At 46.4% G+C, this 25470-nt stretch overlaps 2 long non-coding RNA genes across 2 annotated transcripts in view; both read left to right on the top strand.

Annotated features, from left to right (window-relative positions):
• The first annotated feature begins 1254 nt into the window (after nt 1–1254).
• On the top strand, nt 1255–17816 carry LOC138990773 (uncharacterized). The gene is made up of 5 exons (XR_011466873.1): nt 1255–1332; nt 1435–1569; nt 6255–6450; nt 14602–14653; nt 16461–17816. It is a non-coding gene; the product is annotated as an uncharacterized lncRNA (long non-coding RNA).
• A 6081-nt stretch (nt 17817–23897) lies between these two features.
• The window catches only part of LOC138990772 (uncharacterized), a 50888-nt gene continuing 49315 nt past the window's right edge, over nt 23898–25470 (top strand). Inside the window, exon 1 of the long non-coding RNA XR_011466872.1 lies at nt 23898–24371. This is a non-coding gene — a long non-coding RNA (uncharacterized lncRNA). The remainder of the gene's footprint in view (nt 24372–25470) is intronic.

Raw genomic sequence — 25470 nt, 5'->3', positions numbered from 1 at the left:
CTTCCCTGAGTTCCAAACAGCTGCTAATCAAAGGAGGAGGAGGAGCAAAAAAACCACAAGGCAAGATTAAAGGGACCTGAGAAACTCATGTAGATTAGGAGACTGAGGCCCTGCACACACCCTAATTTGTCCAAAATCCCACCCTTGAAGTACTGCTGTAAAAGTCCTCACCGAATCCTCCTGAGTTGGGACACGTAGTTTTTTTTAAGGCAGGAGCCCACTGTGTCCCCCTTTTCTTTGCAAAACAATTGTTGTTCAGTCACTAAATTGTGTCCAACTCTTTGCAACCCCATGGACTGCAGCATGCCAAGTTTCCCTGTCCTTCATTATTTCCCAGAGTTTGCTCAAAATCATGTGCATTGAGTTGGTGACACCATCCAACCATCTCACCCTCTGTCGTCCCCTTTTCCTCCTGCCCTCAATCTTTCCTAGCATCAGTAACTTTTCCAATGAGTCCAGCTCTTCATATCAGGTGGCCAAAGTACTGGAGCTTCAGCTTCAGCATCAGTCCTTCCAATGAATATTCAGGGTTGATTTTCTTTAGGATTGACCTGTTTGATCTTCTCGCAGTCCAAGGGACTCTCAAGAGTCTTCTCCAGCACCACAGTTTGAAAGCATCAATTCTTCAGCACTCAGCCTTCTTTAAAGCTCTCCTTTTCTACTCTATCTCTGGGATTTGCTTCGGCACAGGTGCACAGAGAGGCCAAGCTTTCAGTAACGCTTGGGCCCATGAGATTGTGAAGGTCTTATGACCAACCTGTCAAGCACATTCCAACCCCTGCTTGCAGTGGGTCAGCTCCTATTTGAAGGCCAAAGAAAGTCGTGTGACCAAGACCAAGGTAAGCGGCAGACTTGTCCCACAAGGGAGTAAATATTTTGGAATGCATTTTGATCTCCCCCAAGCCCGTAGGCAGATGCACTGGTGTGGAACGAGCACTAAAGTGAGAACCAGGAGTCCTGAGTTCTGGGTCCAGATCTGCTGTTAATGGTTTGTGTGACCTTGGACACACTACTAATCCTTTCCAGATCTCTGAAACCTTTTCAGGCTTTGGGCTTAAGAAGCTATGGCTTGAAAAAACAAGTCACTGCCTCTCAAACTTCTAATCTCCTCTCAATGTAGCTTAGTCTCTTTACTTATTCCAAGCAAAAACACACACTTTAGAGCCCCTTCACCGCTGGACAAGCGGCCAGGATTCTGTTAATGATCAAACTGGAGCAACGCGCAGCTGGTCTCGCTGGTCACCGGAAGCTCAGGAAGAAATGAAGCCACTGGGAAAAACCACTGATGCCGTGACCTTCTGCTCACAGGGCCCCAGTGCAGGCCAAAGACAGGTGAGCTTTAATTTTAGTGATTTATGATAATGCCTCTGAGTGCGCGGGTAAACATGCCACGGTTTATTTTGCAGAATTAATGAAGTCTGATTAATCTTTCAGTCCCCAGCAGATTCTGTTCTGAGAAATGAAGCGAGACTGTCAGGCTTTTGTGTGAATTATGGAGGGAGGATTCACAGCCCTTGGAATCATCTGGAATCCTCACAAGGCGATCTTTCAAGTCCGGAGCATCTCCAGGTAGAGGCTTTGCTGTCTTTAGGCTGGATGACTGCCGACTAGGGAGAGACCCTTTGAAGAAGACACTGCAATACACTAACAGCCGCTGCAGTTGAGTGAGCTGTTACCATGTCAGGCTCTCTGCCTGGTCCTTTGCATGCAGCATCGTCCCAGTTATTATAAAGAGCACCCACTTTATTTCCACATTTTTTTTAAAGCTTTATTTTAGTTGGAGGATAATTACTTTACAATATTGTGGTGGTTTTTGCCATACATCACTATGAATCGGCCAAGGCATACATGTGTCCCCTCCATCCTGTACCCCCTCCCACCTGCCTCCCCACCACATCCCTCTGGGTATTCATAGAGCACTGGCTCTGGGTTTGCATCACACATCAAACTTCTGCTGGTTGTCTACTTTACATACAGTCATGTATGCGTTTCAGTGCTATTCTCTTAAATCATCCCACCCTCTCCTTCTCGCACTGAGTCCAAAAGTCTGTTCTTTATGTGTGTCTCCTTTGCGGCCATGCAAATAAGGTTGTCAGTACCGTCCTTCTAGATTTCACATCAGTTCAGTTCAGTTCAGTCTCTCAGTTGTCCCCGACTTTTTGTGACCCCATGAATCGCAGCACACCAGGCCTCCCTGTCCATCACCAACTCCCAGAGTTCACTCAAACTCATGTGCATTGAGTCGGTGATGCCATCCAGCCATCTCATCCTCTGTCATCCCCTTCTCCTCCTGCCCCCAATCCCTCCCAGCATCAGAGTCTTTTCCAATGAGTCAACTCTTTGCAGGAGGTGGCCAAAGTATTGGAGTTTCAGCTTTAGCATCATTCCTTCCAAAGAAATCCCAGGGCTGATCTCCTTCAGAATGGACTGGTTGGATCTCCTTGCAGTCCAAGGGACTCTCAAGAGTCTTCTCCAACACCACAGTTCAAAACCATCAATTCTTCGGAGCTCAGCTTTCTTCACAGTCCAGCTCTCACATCCATACATACATGACCACTGGAAAAACCATAGCCTTGACTAGACAGACCTTTGTTGGCAAAGTAATATCTCTGCTTTTCAATATGCTGTCTAGGTTGGTCATAACTTTCCTTCCAAGGAGTAAGCGTCTTTTAATTTTATGGCTGCAGTCACCATCTGCAGTGATTTTGGAGCCCAACAAAGTAAAGTCTGACACTGTTTTCACTGTTTCCCCATCTATCTGCCATGAAGTGATGGGACCAGATGTCACGATCTTAGTTTTCTGAATGTTGAGCTTTAAGCTAACTTGTTCACTCTCCTCTTTCACTTTTATCAAGAGGCTCTTTAGTTCTTCTTCACTTTCTGCCATAAGGGTGGTATCATCTGTATTTCTAAGGTTATTGATATTTCTCCTGGCAATCTTGATTCCAGCTTGTGTTTCTTTCAGCCCAGCGTTTCTCATGATGTACTCTGCATATAAGTTAAATAAGCAGGGTGACAATATACGGCCTTGACGGACTCCTTTTCCTATTTGGAACCAGTCTGTTGTTCCATGTCCAGTTCTAACTGTTGCTTCCTGACCTGCATACAGGTTTCTCAAGAGGCAGGTCAGATGGTCTGGTATTCCCATCTCTTTCAGAATGTTCCACAGTTTATCGTGATCCACACAGTCAAAGGCTTTGGCATAGTCAATAAAGCAGAAATAGATGTTTTTCTGGAACTCTCTTGCTTTTTCGATAATCCTGCTGATGTTGGCAATTTGATCTCTGGTTCCTCTGCCTTTTCTAAATCCAGCTTGAACATCTGGAAGTTCACGGTTCATGTACTGCTGAAGCCTGGCTTGGAGAATTTTGAGCATTACTTTACTAGCATGTGAGATGAGTGCAATTGTGTGGTAGTTTGAGCATTCTTTGGCATTGCCTTTCTTTGGGATTGGAATGAAAACTGACCTTTTCCAGTCCTGTGGCCACTACTGAGTTTTCCAAATTTGCTGGCATATTGAGTGCAGCACTTTCACAGCATCATCTTTTAGGATTTGAAATAGCTCAACTGGAATTCCATCACCTCCACTAGCTTTATTCGTAGTGATGCTTTCTAAGGCCCACTTGACTTCACATTCCAGGATGTCTGGCTCTAGGTGAGTGATCACACCATCATGATTATCTGGGTCATGAAGATCTTTTTTGTATAGTTCTTCTGTGTATTCTTGCCACCTCTTCTTAATATCTTCTGCTTCTGTTAGGTCCATACCATTTCTGTCCTTTATCGAGCCCATCTTTGCATGAAATGTTTCCTTGGTATCTCTAATTTTCTTGAAGAGATCTATTCTATTGTCTTCCTCTATTTCTTTGCATTGATCGCTGAGAAAGGCTTTCTTATCTCTCCTTTCTATTCTTTGGAACTCTGCATTCAGATGGGTATATCTTTCCCTTTCTCCTTTGCTTTTCGCTTCTCTTCTTTTCACAGCTATTTGTAAGGCCTCCTCAGACAGCCATTTTGCTTTTTTTCATTTCTTTTCCATGGGGATGGTCTTGATCCCTGTCTCCTGTACAATGTCACGAACCTCTGTCCATAGTTCATCAGGCACTCTGTCTATAAGATCTAGTCCCTTAAATCTATTTCTCACTTCCACTGTATAATCATAAGGGATTTGATTTAGGTCATACCTGAATAGTCTAGTGGTTTTCCCTACTTTCTTCAATTTAAGTGTAAATTTGGCAATAAGGAGTTCATGGTCTGAGCCACAGTCAGCTCCCAGTCTTGTTTTTGCTGACTATATACAGCTTCTCCATCTTTGGCTGCAAAGAATATAATCAATCTGATTTTGGTGTTGACCATCTGGTGATATCCATGTGTAGAGTCTTCTCTTGTGTTGTTGGAAGAGGGTGTTTGCTATGACCAGTTCATTGTCTTGGCAAAACTCTATTAATCTTTGCCCTGCTTCATTCCATATTCCAAGGCCAAATTTGCCTGTTACTCCAGGTGTTTCTTGACTTCCTACTTTTGCATTCCAGTCCCCTATAATGAAAAGGACATCTTTTTTGGGTATTAGTTCTAAAAGGTCTTGTAGGTCTTCATAGAACCATTCAACTTCAGCTTCTTCAGCATTACTGTTGGGGGCATAGGCTTGGATTACCATGATATTGAATGGTTTGCCTTGGAAATGAAAAGAGATCATTCTGTTGTTTTTGAGATTGCATCCAAGTACTGCATTTGGGACTCTTTTGTTGACCATCATGGCCACTCCATTTCTTCTAAGCGATTCCTGCCCACAGTAGTAGATATAATGGTCATCTGAGTTAATTCACCCATTCCAGTCCATTTTTGTTTGCTGATTCCTAGAATGTTGACGTTCACTCTTGCCATCTCCTGTTGACCACTTCCATTTTGCCTTGATTCATGGACCTGAAATTCCAGGTTCCTATGCAATATTGCTCTTTACAGCATCAGACCTTATGTGTTAATATATAATATTTGTCTTTCTCTTTCTGACTTCACTCTGTATAATAGGCTCTAGGTTCATCTACCTCATTAAAACTGACTCAAATGTGTTCCTTTTCATAGCTGAGTAATATTCCATTGTGTATATGTACCACAACTTTCTTATCCATTTATCCGCCAATAGACATCTAGGTTGCTTCCAGGTCCTAGCTATTGTAAATAGAAGAGCTTCCATTTGGATAGATATCGGCTGAAGCCCTGGTCTCACAATTTAAAAGCTGAGTGACTTTGGTTGTGTATCCTGGACACTGTGCCCCTCACCATATCTTCCATCCCCAACTTCTCTGCCTACCCAAGTTCTACCACATGGATCATTCCAGTATGTTGACCTCTCACACTTTAGTGGGAGAGATAAACATGTAAATAGCAAAAGTATATTGAAAATAAGACTCATGAACCCATGGGTGGCTCCGTGCTCCAGGCTGAAGAATTCGATTTATCTATTCTTACAACACTGGGGCTAAACGTCTCTGAAAAGAACTGGAGGTTATGAAGACCCACCTCAGGATTTGTGGTGACTGTTATTGAGATGCGCATGTGAGATGGAGGAGGTTATAACACAGTGGGGAGGGCCTTGTGATAGCAATCAGGAGAGCTGAATTTGAGTCCTGATTCTGTTGAATCAAAGTGTGTGATTTCGGAAAAAGTCATTTTTCAAATCTCAGTTCCCTCACCCATCAAGTGGAGAATGTTAATACCTGACTTTGGCACAGACTTCTTGCAGAGATCCTAGGAGGTAAAAGCTGTCAATGATCACCAACTCCATTGTACAGGTGGAGAAACTGAGCACCAAAATGTAAGAGACGGAACAGAGGAAACACGGGCCTCCAACCTCGTGTTGCGCCACTGTTCTCTGCGCTCTCTCTGCTCAGTGATGCTGGCGTATGGTCCTTCCCTTAAATAAGCCAAGCTCATTCCCCCTCAGGGCCTTTGCCCTTGCTGTTTCCTCTCCCTAGAATGTTCTTTCCCCAGATCTTCATGTTCTTCAAGGTTGGCCCCTTGCCCCTCAAGTCTCAGCTCAGACATAGCTTGCTCAGCGGATGTCCATAGACACCCATCAGAGGTGTCAAATATCGTATGTTAACGCGTACATATGGAATCCTTCTCCCAGGCTCCCTTTAGCATGTTATATTGCTGTATTTTCACATAGCGTTCTCACTTCCTGAGATTATCTTATTTACTTGTTGGCTTGTTTTCCTTTCTTTCTTTCTTTTTAAAATTTATTTATTTATTAGGTTTCTCTGGGTCTCAGTTGTGGCATACATGGGTGCATGCTAAGTTGGTCCAGTCATGTCTGACTCTGCAACCCTATCGACTGCAGCCCGCCAGGCTCCTCTGTCCATGAGATTCTCCAGGCAAGAGACCAAAGTGGGTTGCTGTGCCCTCCTCCAGCGATTGAACCTGCATCTCTTATGTCTCCTGCATTGGCAGGTGGGTTCTTTACCACCAGCACCACCTGGGCAGCCCTGTGTCATATGGGTTTTTTTTTTTTTTAAGCAGTGGCATGTAGAATCTTTCGTTGTGGCATGTGAGATCTAGTTCCTTAATCAGTGATTGAACCCAGGCCCCCTGCGTTGGGAGCTCAGAGTCTTAGCCACTGGACCACCAGGGAAGTCTCCCATTTTTCAATTGTTTTGTTTTTTTCTTTTTGATATTGTTTTTCATCGTTTCCATCCTCAGACATTCATGTGGAGCTTGTTGTACACTGAATGTTTGTATCTCTTCTTAAATTCATAGAAGCCCTAACATCCAGTGTGGCTGTATTTGAACATGGGGACTGTAAGGAAGTAGAAAAGGTTACTTGAGGTCATAAGGATGGGTCCCTGACCCAATAGGATTAATATCCTTTTAAGAAGAGTCCCCGGGACACTGACTCCACCTTCCCAGCCCCCACTCCACCCCTTCTCTCTTTTTGTCTTCACGTGAAGTCACTGCAGGAAAGTGATTCTGTGAAAAGTGAAGTCGCTCAGTTGTGTCCGACTCTTAGCAACCCCATGGACTACAGCCCACCAGGCCCTCCATCCATGGGGTTTTCCAGGCAAGAGTACTGGAGTGGGGTGCCATTGCCAGGAAAGTGACTCTAAAAGCCAGGAAAACAGCTCTCATCAGAAACCCGGACTCCTGAGTCTTCAGAACTGGGAGAAGACGAATGGCTGTTGTTGTTACCACTCAGTCTACGGTATTTTATTATGGAAGCTTTTGCTGCCTAAGACGGAGTGGATTCATACATGCTTCTTGAGTTGAAGTCATAACACACCACAGTCCCTGTAATGGGAGAAGAATGGAGTGGAGGCAGGGTGGGACCATTTCCAAAGGGTGATGGAAAAATGAGCCTAGTCAAAGTTAGTAGGTGTCTAGAAAAGCACAGGGGGTAAACTTATCCATTTATTATATTCTTTCAAGAGAATTTTTAAATTCTTAAAAATTTTTACCTTTATTGAAATGTAATTGACATATAAGATTGTGTAAGTTTAAAGTCCTCGGTGTGTTGATTTGACACTCTTATATGTTGAAAATAATTATTCCCCTAGCGTTAGTTAGCACCTCCATCACAGCAAGTAATTACTGTTTCCTTTTTGTAATGAGAACATTTAAGATCGCTCTCTGAGCAACTTTCAGGTGTATACTATAGTATTATTAACTGTACGCACCATACTGTACATTACTGTACATTAGTTCCCCAGAACTTATTCATCTTATAACTACAAGTTTGGACCACTTTGACCAACATCCACCTCCGCCCCGGATCCCTAGTGCCTGGTAATCACAACTCCACTTTCTGTTTCTGTGAGTACAGTTTTTATAGAATCCACAGAAAAGTGATATCGTACAACTTTGTCTTTCTCTGCCTGACTTAGCATAATGCCCTCTACTTCATCTATGTTGTAAAGGCAGGACTTCCTTCTTTCCTGTGGCTGAATCATATTCCATTTTTCTCTATCTCTGCCTCTGTCTGTATCTCCAGTCATCCCCATCAGTATCCACGGGATGTGGTTCCAGGAGCCCCCATATGTACCAAATCTTAGGATGCTCAAGTCCCATGTCAGCCCTCCGTGTCCATGGTCCTGCATCCATGGATTCAACCAACCATGGATCGTGTAGATTTTTGTTGTTTAGTTGCTAAGTCTTTTGAGACCCCATGGACTCCTCTGTCCATTGGATTCTGCAGGCAAGAAAACGGCAGTGGGTTGCCATTAGTACTGTACACAAAAATGTCTGATGTCTCGTCTCACATATTTTCGCTGTTTCGAGATTTGCCCCATCGAATACTGCTTAACTTGAATGACTATTCCCTTCTTGATCATTTAGGTGAAATTGTTTTTCTAGTGACAGTGGCCTTCTATCTTGTACCTCATCTTAGAGACAGGGTAGTTTTTGTCTGTTTCGATGGGGCAAATCTCTCAAACAGCGAAAATACGTAAGATGAGACATCAGACGTTTTTGTGTACAGTAGTCGTGGCCAGAATTCTTGCCTGGAGAATCCCATGGATGGAGAAGCCTGTCGAGTTACAGTCCATGGTTTCAGAAAGAGTCAGACCGACTGGGCGACTAACACACACAATAATGATCTAATGAAACTAATAAAGATCCACTGCTTAAGTTGCCAAAAGAATTGTTGCTCAGCTTCTACAGATATTTAGAGGATGGTCTCAAGAGTGAACAAAATATGGCTTCTTAATGTGTGCAGAAATTTTGCTGAAGGAAAGGAATAAAGTGAATGATCTGGTGGGGAAACGCATTAACTAGCTTTGATTATAATCCATGGTGATGTCCATGGTAGAAAACAGTGATGACTTCTCTAAATAAGGTCTCTCGGTCCGTGACACAGTTCCAGCACTCTTGTCTTTGAAGTCTTGAAGTACTGGATATTTACTGTTTATGCCATTTCTCTAACAACTTTGCACGTGATCCCCACTCAGAGATGTGGGTTCGAGTCCCAGCTCTGGCACCTAGTAGGCTGAGTCAGTTAGCCACTGTTCACGTCTTGTGATACTTCCTTCTAATCTTTGTCTTATGCATTTTTCATTACTGAGATATTATTGCATAATTTTGCATTCTGCCTTTCTCACCTAAATTAAGCTCTTCGTGTCTCCATTTTACTGAAAGCTTTTTTTTTTTTAAGATTTTTTTTTTTGATGTGGACCATTTTTTAAAAATCTTTATTGAATTTGTTACAATATTGCTTCTTTTTTATGTTCTGTTTTTTTTTTTTTTTTTTTGGCCCAGAGGCATGTGGGATCTTAGTTCCCTGACCAGGGATCAAAGCTGTACACACTGCACTGGAAAGAGAAGTGGTTCTTAACCACTGGACCACCAGGGAAGTCCCACAAGCTCCTCTTTATGTTTTAATTTCAGTGACTGCTTATGATACATTTGCATAGACATGCCATGATCTTCATGTCCGTGCCTCTGCTATCAGAGCAATTTTGAACAGGAAATGGCATGATTAGATTAATGCTGGTAGCTGTCAAGAGAGTGGTAGCAGGTTGGGAGGGACCAGGGTGACTGAGAGCTACTTTTATTACATGATTATTGTTGGTGGAATCAGAGCAGTTTTGTGGAAGAGGACCCTAAGGATCTTTTAGTCCTATGCCCTCCTTTTATGGTTGAAGAATCAATCAGGGATTCAGACAGGAAGAGTAACTTCACCAGGGTCTCCAGCCTCAGCTGGGGCTCCCTAACACCCAGTCCAGTGCTCTTTCTAGTCCGGTCCAGCCTGGAATCACAGCCAAGTGGTGGCTGAACATCATCTAAAACCCACTCCCAGGGGACTATTTCATTAGCAAATAGAGATCTAGTCTTGAAACATATTTGGTGGTTCATTTTTTTTTTTTTTAACAAATTGTCAGTGTGATTAGTAATTACTGGCTGCTGGCTGAAAATAATTTCCTGCCTACCCAAACAAAGCAAATTAAGGAGAACAAATGATGTAACCCTGTTCAGGAAAAAAAAAAAAAAAGCCATTGAAACGTTCCCCCAAAGAGAAGAAGCTATTATTATCCCAGACTTATAAATGGGAAGATGAGAATAGGAAGGCTGGACAACTTGTCCAGAGTGATCAGCCCAAATTAGAAGCCAGTGCTCCTGATGGCTACCCAAGGACAAGACCTCAGCTGACAGTCTGGCTTTGTCGGCTACCGGGAAAGCCAAGTTAAACAGGACGTAATTAGGGGCAAAATTCCATGCTTTCTCCTGCTCTGGGACCCCCTGACTGAGAAGTTCTTGCCAGATTTCTCGGCTGCTCTATCAGCCTTCTGACCCCCATGCAGTCAGCAGGATGAGGCGGAAACATCGGGGGTGAATAAAACTCTTTCACTGCTCCCCGACCACGGCCCACTGGGCAAGTGGCTTCATCTTTCAGACCTCAGATGGCCCATCTGGAAAGGGGGATAAGAAGTCATTGCCCGCCCAGCTCAGTGATCCAACATGGAAAGTGAGAGTACCTTCCCAAAACGCATTTGCCTGGCTCCTCGGCTGGCAGGTGATAGAATGCCCATTCGAAAGAGTCTAGGCAGGGACTTCCCCGGTGGTCCAGTGGCTGGGATTCTGCTTTCCCAGTGCAGGGGGCCCAGGTTCGATTCCTGGTCAGGGGACTAGATCCCACATTTGGCAACTAAGAGTTCAGATGCCGCAAATAAAAGGTCCTGCATGCTACAACTGAGATCAGAGATCCCACGTGCCGTGACAGAGGCCCAGAGCAGCCAAAGAAAACAGATACTTAAAAGCAAACAAACAAAAACAGAACAAGAAAACCCCAAAACAAAAGAGGTTAGGTAAAGGGAAAATTTACAGCAAGAACTTGGTATCAGCAGTGAGAACCTTTCCCTGCAAAAGTTAGGGTAATAATTGGGACTTCCCTGGCCGGCCAGTGGTTAGGACTTTGCATTTCCAATGCAGGGATGTGGGTTCTATCCCTGGTCAGGGAACCAAGATCCCATGCTGTCTGGCATGGGCAAAACAAATTAGGATAATAATAATAATAGGATTTTCTTCCGGTTCCTACTAGACAGGAAGCTCAAGCCTTGTATAACTTATCTCATTAAATCCTGGTAAACTATGAGATACCACATTTTATCAATCCTACTTGATACTGGAGTCAACCAAAGCCTTATGACCAGGATGCCATCAGATAGAACTGCAAGGCTGGATTCTCAAACCCAAGGCTCCAGGTTTCCACTCTTCTGCTGGGTTTGAGGAATGAGAGACAGGCATTTGTAAAGTGCTCACGTCCTGGCATTGTGACAGTTTTTTGAGAGAGGTATAATTATCCCTGATTGGCAGCTGAGAAAAGCGAAGCTGCCTCCACATGACAAAAGTATGTGTCCCATCTTGGGAGTTTGGATTCAAATGAGCAGGCGCATCATGTACGCTGTTCCTTATGGTTTGGGTTCAAACCCAGTCAGCGGGCAAGTGTGTCCATGACTGAAAGGAAAGCAACTTGACCTTGGTTGACTTACACTGAAGGCCTGCAAGCTGAGGATGGTGGTTTCTTGGGCTTTGAGTTTAACTGTGTGAATTATTAATAAATGGACGTTTTCTGAGCAGTCTCTGTGAGTGAGGCCCTGCACCGCTCAGTCATGTTTGCCTTCTCCTTTAAGACTCACAGCGACTCTGTGGGATGGTGTTATTTCCACTTAATAGATGAGGAAACTGAGGCTCAGGGGGTTTAAGTGACATGTCCTAGATCATGGAGATAATAAACAACAGAGATGGGGGTTGGATCCACAAACGTCGGATTTAAGACACTTTCTATTATTCCTCAGTGGTTTATTTGGAATCAGCATTGGAAACCTTCTAGGTCCCTGGTTAATAGAACAAAAACAGACCACAGAGATGCTTTATATCCCACTGAATTTCAGAAGATCAGACTGGAAACTTAGTGGTCCTTAAGTTCTGGGGAGGAGTTCCAAAATTCTTTGACATTTTTCTCTGATTTATGATTTATTTATCATTTTCTCTATTTTAATGCGCATAGCACAGATACACAAATTCTTGCTCACAAGTCTGGGGGGGAAATTGCCCTTTCCCTCATTTCCTTATGCCTTCACCTCAAGTGTGAATTTAGTATAATGAAAGGAAGTAATATAGTATACTTGCCACTAGAGTTTGAGTTCCTGAGTTCCTATCTTAGTCATGGTTCTCTAGAGGAACAACTAATAAAGTGTGTGTGTGTGTCTGTGTGTGTATATATTCATCCATTCATCTATCTATTTCTATCTAGCTGTCTATCTATCCATTCTATTTTTCTGCCTATTTATTTTTCTGGCTTTATCTATCTACTTACCTACCTGCCTACCTGTCTATCTCTCTGGAGGCAGAGAGTTATTTTAATGAATTGGCTCATGTGATTGTGGAGGCTGACAAGACCAAAGCTTGCAGGACAAGCAGGCAGGCTGGAGACCCAAGAAAGAGTCGATACTGTGGCTTGAGTGCAAACGCATCTGGAGGCAGAATTTTCTCTTCTTCCAGGAACCTCAGTCTTTTCTCTGTCTTCAACTGATTGGATGAAGCCCACCCACATTACAGAGGGTCATCGACTTTGTTCAAAGTCTGCTAATTTGAATGGCAAGCACATCTAACAAATACCTTCACAGCAAAACATCTGGGCACTATGGCCAGCCAAGCGGATTCATAAGATTGGCCCAGCCAAGCAGATTCATAAGATTGACCCTCGAAGGTCCTCAAAGCCAACCCTGAATTTCACCTGACTCTGTGTTCCCACAGCTAGACACTGTGCCCTGCACAGTGGGTACTCAGGGCATGCATGTGTATGAATGAGTCAAATTCTAAAGCTCCCAGGATGACCTTGGAGGAAGCAAGGAAAGAGAAAGAATATTATGCTCAGCCCAGAAGAGTGGACGTGAGTCTCAGAAATAACTGGGCATCCTTGAAGAGTTGTGGATTAGGGAGGTGAATGTGGCAGTGACTCGTAGGGACCTTGGCAAAGGTGTGGGCTCCCATGACCTTGCAGGTGTGTCCCATCAGAGCAATCCTGGCAGGGATTCCCGCCCACTGAGACCTGCAGAGCGGGGAGGAGGCTGGACTGGAGCCTGGCTGTCGGGAGGTCTGGTCTTTGTGCCATCTCTGCCACCAACAGGCTGTGTGCCCTTGGCAGATTGCCTCACCTCTCTGGACTCAGCCCTTGCTTCAGTGGTTGGGTCAGCAAGTGGCCATCGGTAGGTAGGATCCAGGCTGCAATGGGGTTAATTGATTCAGGTCAATTTTTAAAAGCAGTTTGTTCCATCCCTGGGTTGGGAAGAGTCCCTGGAGAAGGCAATGGCAACCCACTCCAGTATTCTTGCCTGGGAAATCCCCATGGGCAGAGGAGCCTGGTGGGCTACAGTCCATGGGGTTGCAAAGAGTCGGACACAACTTAGCAACTAAACAAGAAGAAGTAAATGGCCAATATTTTAAAAAAAAAAAAAAAAAAAAAAAAAGTGGATAGATTTCACACACAAAAAAATGGCTTCTGTGAGAAACTGCAAAGGGCTAACAAGTCTGGGCCTGACTTTACTGGGTGGCCAGGGCAGCCGGCCAAAGCTGATGGGCTCTCTCCTCTGTGGCAGAGAGGCTGCAGGCGGCCACCAGGCAGCCCTGAGCAGCACGGCTGACATTGCTGCTTCTCTATTACCTGCCAGAGTGAGGTAGCTTATGTGCATCTCATAGGTAACACTCCAAGACCCTGAGCAGCCTTGGAGTAGGGTGAGCACTGGGCTGGGGCTGACCCAGGGCGGGGAGAGGGGAGCGAGAAGGACCACCTTCTCCGGTCAGTTGCCGGCTCCCAGCCAGGACAACACTGAAACAGCTTTTCACTCATTTTCTGTCCTAGGAGTTCTTATGGGACATGATTTTAAATATGCATCTTGACACCTTCAAGAGTTTGGGAAGGGACTTCCCTGGCGGTCCAGCGTTTAAGCCTTCACCTTCCAATGCAGGGAGTGTGTGTTTAATCCCTGGTTGGGGAACTAAGATCCCACATGACGTGGGGCCCAAAATCCAAAATACATTGTAACAAGTTCAATAAAGACTTTTTAAGAGAATATACTGTTTAAAAAAGAAGAGTTTGGGAAGATTTTGTTTGTCTCCTGAGATTATTCAAATTTGAGGAAATGTGGACTAGCAGTTCATCCACAAGCTTAGTCACAGCTCTTCACTGTATGAGGATGCCCAGGATGTGGCCTTATTACCTGCTGCAGGTGACCTTCTGAGTCCTCATTCTCCTTCAAAGATCTATAATTGCTCAGTGAGAAGGACATTTCTGGACTGCTGTCTTTGGTGATGAGTGACAGAAAGCCCACGTGAAACGGATCAGACACAGGGGAAAAATGTATTAGAAAGACTTTCACTCATAACCCGAGGTACGAACTTTGGGGAAATGTGGGATTATGGCTCTGATCTCAAGGAGTGTAGGCTCAGTCTGAAGGGCAAGGGGAGCCCATGAGAAAGGTAGTTACATTTGATTCCCTGCGTGGAAAGCATGTGAGACTTGGAGGCAGACAAGCCCGGCTTGTTGTCCACTAGCTTAGCTAGCAGTGTGAAGTCTCAGTGTTTTCATCTTTAAGACAACTTCCTTCCTTGCAGGCCTGTTTTGGGAATTACTTGGCAACCTCCTGGGACACAATAGGAGCTTAAGGTATGCCAGCTGTGGTCGTTATTATTCCACTACCCAGATGGGGAGTCTAGAGGTGCTGAGGGCCCTGTTGTTTGGGGGTCTGGGCAGGGTTCAGAAAGGAGATGGGCTTCAGCTGGGTCTGGGGGGGTGGGGAGCCACCTCGGGGGAGAACACAGTGTGTGCAGGGGTGAGGCAGGGGCCAGGTCACTGTGCGTTCGGTGGATAGGGCACACTGGCCTGACTGGAGAGTTGGGTTCACACGGGGGCAGCTGGTTAGAACAACACTTGGCCCTTGTGACAGCTGGTTAGAACTGCCCTGTAATCCTCGCTGAAACACCCTCCCCTTTGCCAAGTGGAAATTGGCATCCTGTGCTCTGGCCGGGGACTCTTTCTCCCTTGCCTGCGTACATGCAGCCTTGGGCAGTGGACCTGATGAATTGTCCTCATTCTCTGCCAAGTATCCAATTAAGAACTGCAAGCCTGGCACTGGCATTTCTGTGGAGCTGGCCTTCGGAGTGCCTCCAGACAGTGGGTCAGCCAGGCTGGAGGAGGGCAACATTCAGGGTCCACGGGGACCCTCTGAGTTGGAACGGCTGCTGGCCAACTTCTCTCTGTCTCCGTGCGGACTTGAGGGACTGGGGTTTCAGAGCAGGGCTTAGACACCTTGGGGCCCAGATCATTTTCCGTGGAGGAGCCCAGGAAGCCATGCAGTGCCTACCAAGGTCACATCCGGCTGTCATTGCAGGAAACGCTGCAACTTTTCCAACAGGTGGTTGCAGCTCTTGTTTGCAAACTTCCCCGGGGTGGGGTGGGGTGGGGGAGGGGATGAAGGTGGGAGGTTGTCGGGGGCGGGGCTTACTGTCTCCCACGGCTGCCCCTCATTCTGTTGAAAGCCTTAGCAATTTGTGTTTCCTTACACTGAGTTATGAACCAACACCCATTCTTTTCTTGGGCTGATTTCTGTTTCATTTTTATTGCACGGTTACAAGGGTGGATGACATTATCTTAATAGCTCTTAACAGAGTCTAAAATCTAGGAGGAGAGACGTGTAAATAAATGATGTAGTGAAGGGAGGGGGGAAGCAATGAAGGGACTGGGGGGAAGGAGGAGGGGAGGTCCTGGCTGAGAACAGAGCCACGTCCATCTCAAGGCTCCACACTGGACATGTGTCCTCAGGGTCCCTTTGAGGAGAAGCCAAGAGGGAAAAAAAAACACTCCAGTCTTGAGACAGGAGAGCAGGTCTGGTGGAGCTGGCTCTGCAGGATTCCCCCGTAACAACCACCCGTTTGCTTTCTACTCTCTGCCAACAAGGAGTGACTCCCTTGCACTGTGACAGGTCTTCTTTCCCTCCATGGGGTGAATGAGACAGTCCCTGTCCACCAGGAGGTCACAGTCCGGCAGGAAGAGAGATCTGGAAAGGAAAGCAGGCAGATAGGAGGACACGGAGGGATGGGTGTCTATAGGTACCAAGAGGAAGACGAGGGTCTTTACCCACCCTCAAGGGTCTGCCTTTCCCACCTCACCCTCAGTCTGGGCCATCTCCTGTACTTTGCAGATAAGATCAGTGGTTGCTGTTTTTTTAACTTTCTTGGCTGCACTGCATGGTTTTCCAATACTTGCATTGGAAGTATGGTGTCCAGTGTGAAGTCGTAACCACTGGACCACCAAGGAACTCCCAATCAGTGGACTTCTTATCTAATCTTTCCTGTTTCTTTTTTTTTTTCCTAAGTTTTATTTTAATTTTAATTGGAGGACAAATACTTTACAATATCGTGTAGGTTTCTGCCTGCCATACTAACCTTTCTTATTTTTGCCTATTCTCGGTCAGTCGTACTTTTACTGAATAGTCATCGCACCGGGGCCTGCACTCAGTCCTTCTCATGGATGATTTCAGTTGACTGCCTACCCTCAGTCCTGTGGGTACCTGCCAGGCACTGCCAGGGGCTGGCATCTGAAGACGTCACGGCTGCACCCCTGAGCCCACTGCGGGACTGGCCCTCACAGCCTCCGTCCCTGTGTCCGGCTGACCACCATCCAGCCCCCCAACCTCCTGCCTCAGCCTCTGTCCCTGTGTCCGGCTGACCACCATCCAGCCCCCCGACCTCCTGCCTCAGCCTCTGTCCCTGTGTCCGGCTGACCACCATCCAGCCCCCCGACCTCCTGCCTCAGCCTCCGTCCCTGTGTCCGGCTGACCACCATCCAGCCCCCTGACCTCCTGCCTCAGCCTCCAGCTCGCCGAGCGCACACCCGCCTCGCACACTTGACACCAGCCTCGGTCTGGAATCCCCTTCGAGGACGTTTGTGAGCCTGGCTTGTAATTCAGATCTGAGCTCAAGTTTCTCTTTCTCGGAGAGATACCCCCACCTTCCACCTCCAGGAAACCCAGTCCGTCTGCCTTTCTCTTTCTCTCAAAGGAGAAGAAACCAAGGAAGGGCCCTCTCTGTAAGAGGAGGCTGCTGGAGTCTTTACAACATCCCACACTCAGAAACCCCAGAGTCAGGGATGAAGCCTCCAGAGCCTGAGTCTAAAGGTCCAGTTTTACAGGTGGAATCCTGGTGCAGAGAGGGACGGGGCTCCACTCCCATCCGATAGGGGCTGCCCCTGACAATGGGTTTAATGCCTTTTCTCCACCTTCTAGCACTGAGCATTAATACACTGGCCCTCGGCCCTAAGCCCAGCCTTTTGTTCTCTGCTCTGGGATGCTGGGACTGGGACCCTGAAAGCACATTTCTATCCCCTCCTGCCCCTTCCTGGGAGCTCCAGATTAAGTTCTTCAGCAGCAGGTACCAGAGGGCATTGGTGAAGATACAGGAAGACGGTATCCTTGATCTGTTCCACCTCAAAGCTGTCACGACAGTTGACCCCAGGAGTTACATGGGTTCAGGTGTCAGTTTCCACACCCCAGGGGCAGCCTGAGCGTACCCTCAACAAAGAAAGGCCCCCACCAGCCAGCTGCAGCCCTTTCCTTAGACGCTCGTGTTCCAGCCCCACGGGGCCCCTCCTCGCCCTCCGAGAAGCTTCAAAGGGTTAGTAACCCTGGCCTCCACTTCCATGTCCCAGCTCTGGGTGGGCTGCTTCTGCAGCCTGTGACTCTGTGATGTCTCAGTGTCTTCCACCCCCCACCCCTCCCTTTTTTTTTTTTCAGTTCTCTCATACTTGGCTGATGATTCTTTATACCAGCATCTCCCCGTTAAAGTGACTGGTAGAGTGTCTGTCTGCCAATGAGACCCTGAGACATACTACTTTTATTTTATTTCTTTTTTTTATTAGGGTAGAGTTGCTTCTGTCTGGAAAATTCCATGGGCAGAGGAGCCTGGCAGGCTGCAGTCCGTGGGGCTGCAAAGAGTCAGATAAGACTGTGCGACTGAACACGTACAGAGTTGCTTGACTATCTTGTGTTAGTCTCTGCTGTGTGTGCTCAGTCGTGTCAGACTCTTTGTGACCCTATGGAGTGTAGCCCACTAGGCTCCTCTGTCCAAGGGATTGGGGATTCCCCAGGCAAGAATACTGGAGTGGGTTGGCCGTGCCTTCCTCCAGAGGATCTTCCTGACCCAGGGATCGAACCTGCCTCCCCTGGGTCTCCTGCATTGGCAGGCAGATTTTTTACCACTGAGCCACCTGGGAAGCCCTAGTTTCTGCTGTACTACTTCTTAATTTCAAGTATCGTTGAAAAAGCCCTTTTGCATCCTTTTTCTCCCCTGGTCCTCATTTCCTTCTCATGAAGCAGGACTTGTTCATGTTTCCAGGGAAACTAAGGCCAGGTATCTCAGGCCCCTCAAGTAGTAAGTGGTGGGGCCAGAACTCGACTCCAGGTCCTCTGTCACCAAGGGCACTATAGGTCCTTCTGAAGCCTGGCTGCTTGACCTAGTTACAAGGGAAAAATCCAGGATTCCCACCTTGGCTTGTGAAGCTGAGGTTATTATGTGCCTTGTTCCAGGCATTATAAAACCTGTACATTAGAGAATACACTCCTTGGAAATAAAAAGCCAAGAACTAGAATTTGTTAGTAAGTGCCCATGATAAATTCCAGACTGGAGAAGACATCTTAATAAAATAGGATTATTCTATGAGGCTTACAGTTCTGCAAGGACTTTACTGTGAAAATGATATACCTTCTTGTTTAATTCTCATTCCTCTCTACATGACATTGTAATGGTTGTATGTTTTCCATCAAGTTATTTTAGCGCTGTGCTTTTCTATTTGTCTTGTATTTACAGGAGTTTTGGAGTGCATAAAGAAAATATGGGTTTATCCATAGTATTGTACCAGGGAGCAGAGTTTCTCCCTAGTTGGATAGTCTGTTGAAGTGACTGTAATCTTTACGTTGACTGGCCATTTTAAAAAGTTAGAATAGGGACTTCGCTTGTGGCACAGTGGATAGGAATCCGCCTGCCAATGCAGGGGACATGGGTTCCACCTCTGGTCCAGGAAGCCCCCATGCTGTGGGAAACTAAAGCCCGTGCACCACAACTGCTGCATCTGTGTGCTGCAAGTACTGAAGCCCGTGTACCTAGGGCCTGTGCTCTGCGGCGAGAGTAGCCCCCGCCCACCGCAACTAGAGAAAGCCCGTGGGCAGCAGCAAAGACTCAGCACCACCAAAAATAAATAAATGAATAAATTTTCAAAAAGTTAAAATAACGTGGCAAACTTACAGGATATTTACAAGATCCCCAGCACTATTCTAAGTACTTGCTGTATATTTACTTACATAATTTCCATATACATAAAAACCCTAAGATTGTACTGTTATCTTTTCAGCCGATGTCATTAAGCTCAAGGAGGTTGCGTAACTTGTCCAGGGTCACACGGCTGACAGATATGAGAGCTAGGACTTGACCCTGTGATACCTGGCTCCAGAATTCTTGCTCTTATTCATTAGACTGATCCTCCTTTAACTTCACTCTTTTTTCTTTTTTTTTGCATGTGCAATTGCCAGCATAGAAAAGTTACACATACAAACCTGGAAGGCGAGGCTGATCCCAGTTTGTAAAGAGTGCAGTCGCGGTGTTTCCGTGTTGCATTGACAGAGTGCTGCCAGCGTTGGCAGACCCTGCCGGTGCTGGGCAGGGTGGCACACACGGTGTGCCTCATCCCGGTTGTCTGCCTCACGTGGGATCTTAGTGTCCCGACCAGCGATCAAACCCACGCCCCTTGCATTGGAAGTGCGGAGACTTAACCACTGGACCACCAGGGAGGTTCCAGGAATTAGTGTTCAGTGGGCACAGGGTTTCAGTTCTGGAAGATGAACAATGGTCTAGAGGTGGAGGGTGATGACGTTTGCATAGCAATGGGAATGTGCTTGGTAGCACTAAGTCGTATGTTTAAAATGGTAAATTTTATGTTATGCGTCTTTCCCCACAATTTAAGATTATGTCTCACCTGCAAACCTTCCTGTCAAGGGTAAAAAGGCATTGTTTACCTTATGCTCATGGGTTCTGATGGGAGACTATCTGGGTTCAGATCCGGGCTCTAGCTGTGTGATGCAGTGGTTAGCTCTCAGCAATGCCACTTAAGCTCCCTGAGCTGTAGTTGCCACATTTGCAAAAACCAGGATAATAATGGGACCCAGCTTCCAGCATTGTTGGGAGGGTTGAGGGATGGGACACGTGGAAGGTGCTGAGCACTCGTGCCTGGCAAGGAGGAAGCAGCCGGTAAATGTCAGCTGTTGTTGGTACCTGATAAAAGATAGCACCTACCCCAGTGAGCCGAAAAAAACACCCAATACACACTCATCATTATGCGGAACATAAAGAACATAATTAAGAATCTTGGCAACTGAAACACAGCATATGGTTTCATACCTACTGTGTGATCATAAGAACAAACAACTTGTTCTTTTCCCTTTGGGTTAGTATTCAAAATTAAGGGAAAATTGCCCACAATCAAGTCTGGGCATGATGAAAATGGGTCACAGTACAAAGCCTTCCACAGTCAAATGATTCAATTAGTGTGGAAGCGGGCAAGCCCCAGTCCTGGATCCTCTTTCTGGCTCTGTCCAGCTTACAGGCCCTGTTCCCCTCTGAAGCCCCGAGCCCTTCTTGAAGGCCTTGGGATGCGACATCTGACATCGGGGGCTGATTTACCCTCTAGTAGGTCACTGTGCTGCTGACGCAAAGAAGGTCTTTCTGAGCACCCAGAGGATTAGATTCATGTTGTCGTGAGCACTTTCAGGACATAAACGTTCCCTAAATGCTAGGAGATATGTTTACAATTTGAGTATTCAACTGTAAACCCCACCCACAGTGGATTACAAACTGTGGTTGTGTAAGCATGAAGACACCCAGGCTGCCTAAGACCTGAGTGGGTGTGTGCTCAGTTGCGAAGTTGTGTCTGACTCTTCGTGACCTCATGGACTGCAGTACACCTGGCTTCCCTGTCCTTCACTATCTCCCAGAGCTTGCTCAAACTCATGTCCATTGAGTCAGTGATGCCATCCAACCATCTCATCCTCTGTCACCCCCTTCTCCTCCTGCCTTCAGTCTTTCCCAGCATCAGTCTTTTCCAGTGAGTCAGCTCTTCTAATCAGGTGGCTAAAGTATTGGAACTTCAGCTTCAACATCAGTACTTCCAGTGAAAATTCAGGACTGATTTCCTTTAGAATTGACTGGTTTGATCTCCTTGCAGTCCAAAGGACTCTCAAGAGTCTTCTTTAACACCACAATTTGAAAGCATCAATTCTTCTGCACTCAGCCTTCTTTATGGTCCAACTCTCACATCTATACATGAGTACTGGAAAAAATCAAAGATTTGACTACACAGATCTTTGTTGGCAAAGCAGTATCTCTGCTTTTTAATACACTGTCTAGGTTTGTCAGAGCTTTTCTTCCAAGAAACAAGTGTCTTTTAATTTCATGGCAGCAGTTGCTGTCTGCAGCGATTTTGCAGACCTCAGTACCATCCCCTAAAGGAAAAGTGTGTCCATCAGAAGGTTGCCTTGGCTACCGGTTGTGGTGGTGTTTACTCAGCCTTGGAGGTATGGAAAACAGTCACGGAGCCAAATATTGTCAGGACTAGCCCACCTCTCATCAGGGAAGGAGTCATACCTGGGTCTATTCATTGACCCCTGTCCATGGTGGAGGGGGAAAATGCTGGACTATGTAAGTCTGACACTGTTGTGGCTCCACTTCCGTGCTCACCAAACCTCCTTCATAGACCTATATACAGGGAAATAATGTATTGGTTATATGAACTCAAGTATTTTTTTTTTTTTGAAATTAATTTTTATTCGAGTTTATTAATAGTTGCTTTATAATGTTGTGTTAGTTTCTATTGTACAGCAAAGTGAATCAGCTATACATACAAATGTATCCCCTCTTTTTTGGATTTCTTTCCCCTTTTGGTCACCACAAGGCATGGAGTAGAATCCCCTGAGCTACACAGTAGGTTCTCATTAGTTATCTATTCTATATGTAGTAGTCTGTGTATGTCCGTCCCAATCTCCCAGTTCCGTCCACCCTCACATCTCCCCAGCTGATGTCCATACATTCGCTCTCTCTGTCTGTGGCTCTTTCTATTTCGCAAATGAGATCATCTGTACCATTTTTCTAGATTATTATTATTTTTCTAGATTGTTGTTAATGCACATACGTGCGTTAATATACGATATTTATTTTTCTCTTTCTGACTTACTTCACTCGGTGTGATACTCTCTAGGTCCATCCGCCTCTCTACAAATGACCCAATTTCGTCCCATTTTGTGACTGAGTAATATTCTACTCTATGTACATACCACATCCTCTTTATCCATTCCTCTGTTGATGGACATTTTAGTTGCTTCTCTTGGACTCAAGTATTCCTGTTCTCTCATGTGGTAGGCAGAATAAGGCTCTCCCCCCAAGATATTCATGTTCCAATTCTTAGAACCCGTGACTAAGTTATGTTACATGGCAAATGCAAACTGAGGTTGCAGATGGAGTTAAACTGGTCTTAGAAGAGGGGGATTATCCTGGGTCATCTGGGTGGGCATGAGATCACAGGGGTCCTTAAAGACCTTAAAGAGGCAGGTGGCAGCAGCCTGAGGTCAGAGTGACGAGATGTGAGGGGGATTCAGCCAGTGCTGCCGGTTTTGCAGATGGAGGCAGAGGGCGGCACAGCAGCAGTGCAGCCGCCTCTAGGAGCTGGAAAAGGCAGGGAAGCAGAGTCTCTCCTGGAGTCTCCATGGGAACGTAGCCCGCCGACAGCTTGATTTTAGCCCAGTGAGTTGGGGGCCAGACTTCTGGCCTACTGAACTGTAGGATAATAAATTTCTGTTGTTTTAAGCCACTCAATGTGTTACAGCAGCAAGAGGAAACTAATACACCATGGCAGTGATTTCTCGACGTATATGAATAAACTGGCATTTTGATTTATGCTTCCATCTCAGCGTATGTGGTTTAAACTCTCCACGGACTGACAAAAATCAGATTTCTGACTCCACAAAGGTAAGCAGAGTCGGCCCCTGGAAGGCTTCTCCACTAACAGAGTGGAAGATTAATTTTCACTTATTGAGAAGGTCTACGTGTTGAGTGCTTTCAGTATATTTCCTAGAATTCTCTCTACAGCTCTGTGACTTAGGTATGCTTATGCCCATTTAATGGGCTGCTCTGGTGGCCCAGCAGTAAAAGAAGCGGCCTGCAGTGCAGGAAACCAGGCGGGAGCTGCAGGTTCCATCCCTGGGTTGGGAAGATCCCCTGGAGAAGGAAATGGCAACCCACTCCAGTATTCTTGCCTGGGAAATTCCACGGATAGAGGAGCCTGGCAGGCTATAGTCCTTGGGGTTGCAAAGAGTCAGACATGACTTAGCAACTAAACAGCAACATGATGAGATAATTGTGGCTCATGCTGGACCAAATAACCTCAAAGGATCTGAATTTACAGATCATTTACTGTCTGAGTGTCCCTAACATACATGCCTCGCTGCAGTGCTGCCCCAGACAGCTCCATGTTTCAGAGAGCAATCCTTCGGGTCATGCCTTCTCAGTAAAGGACGCGGGCAGAAGCAGGACAGCATGAAGTTCCCGTCTTCATGTTCAGCTGGAGCTTTTATGTTCCATCCAGAGAAGGGGGTGGAGTGCATCCCACATATTTTGTTATTTGTAAAATGCTGCCTGAGTAATTCCGAACATTCTGTGCTAACTGTTTTACACACTGCGTACGGTTCATCACACTGTGTGTTCTGTTGTTCTCAACGACTGTTATCGTTATTTAAAAGTCTTTCTTTATCTGGCTGCACTGCGTCTCAGTTGCAGCACTGGGGATCTTCGTTGCTTCGTGTGATTTCCCTGGTTGTAGTAGCTACAGCAAATGGACTTAGCTGCCCTGAGGCGTGTGGGATCTTAGTTCCTCAACCAGGGCTCAAACCAGCATCCCCTGCATTGCAGGTGGATTCTTTACCATTGAGCCGTCAGGGCTGGAATCTATCCCCAAGCAGTAGCTTCCAGCACTTGCCCTTCAGGCTGTAACCCAGCCTCTGCATTCCCCACGGCACTCAGTCTGGACCCTGGCTTGGACGAGGAGCCCCAAAGAGCTTCCTGAATGAAGCTGAGGTCGTGCATGAGGGAGAAAAGCGTGAACACCTCTCCTCGTCTTCCTGGGGTTTTGCTGGTAATGGCAGGAAGCGCTCGGCGGGCTTTCATCATCAATACCCAGTTGTGGGTATTCACATCTGGAAGGCTTCCATCACTTGTGTTCTCAAGTTGTTGCAGAGGTGGCTCACAGGTGCCTGGCAGCTTTGTTCCGAATTTTCCATCCAGATAAGCAAGTAAGTGGAGAAGCCCCTGATTCCAGCCAAACTGCAAATTGCTTGTCTCCTTCCCAAAGGAAAGAGAGAAAATGTGTCCCGAGCTGCAGCCCAAGGGAGTCAAGAGCAGGGCTTTGGGACCAGCACCTTCCTTGAATTCATATTTTCATTTTTCTGTCGGGCTTGAAGAGACCTGGGCTTTATTTCTTTACTTACTTTTAAAAAAAGTCTTTCTATTGTGTATAATTGGTAAGCAGCCACCTTTTTAAAAAAAATTCTTTTATTTATCTTTTTATTTCTGGCCTCATTGCGCAGCGTGGCATGTGGGATCTGAAGTTCTCAACCAGGAGTTGAACCCATCCCCCCTACATTGGATGCGAAGAGACTTAACCACTGGCCCACCAGGGAAGCCTCCTGGGTTTTATTATTATGTGTCTCAGCAGAGCTTTCAACCTCATCACCTTCCCCACTCATGGTGTGTGTGTGTGTGTGTGTGTGTGTGTGTTAGTCATTCAGTCGTGTCCGACTTTCTGAGACCCCATGGACCGTAGCCTGCCAGGCTCCTCTGTCCATGGGATTCTCCAGGCCAGAATCCTGGAGTGTGTAACCATTCCCTTCTCCAGGGGATCTTCCCGACCCAGGGATAGAACCTGGGTCTCTCACATTGCAGGCAGATTCTTTACTGTCTGAGCCATCAGGGAAGCCCCCTCCCCACTTATGGTAGGTCCAGCAAATTCAGTTCAGCCCCAGAAGCCCTGACTGTGTGTTCGCCGTGTCTGAACCCTGAGTAGGGTTGTGGGAACACAGAGACAGCCCGGAGCGTCTTCTCCAGGGAGGACAAACTCTGGCCGGTGACCAGCCGGCACGAACAGAAGTGTTTGTTCTCTTCAAGTGGCTGAGCAGGAAAGACTTGCTGGAGAACTCACAAGAAGGGGTGGGAGGCCTGGGTCAGATGTCTCCATGTTACCCCCATCCTTGCTGTTCTCCTGGCTGCACGGACAGAAATCCAGTTGCAGACGTGGAGGCCAGAGCGCGGGGAGGTGGCGGGGTCCCCAGGACCTGGCTTCCAACCCAGTCCTCACCCCTTCTTCTGCCTGTGACCTCGGGTGCTCTCCACAGC

Source organism: Bos mutus, chromosome 14, assembly GCF_027580195.1.
Source record: "Bos mutus isolate GX-2022 chromosome 14, NWIPB_WYAK_1.1, whole genome shotgun sequence".
In the NCBI taxonomy this organism is placed as follows: domain Eukaryota; kingdom Metazoa; phylum Chordata; class Mammalia; order Artiodactyla; family Bovidae; genus Bos; species Bos mutus.
This window is presented reverse-complemented; position numbering and strand designations above follow the sequence as displayed.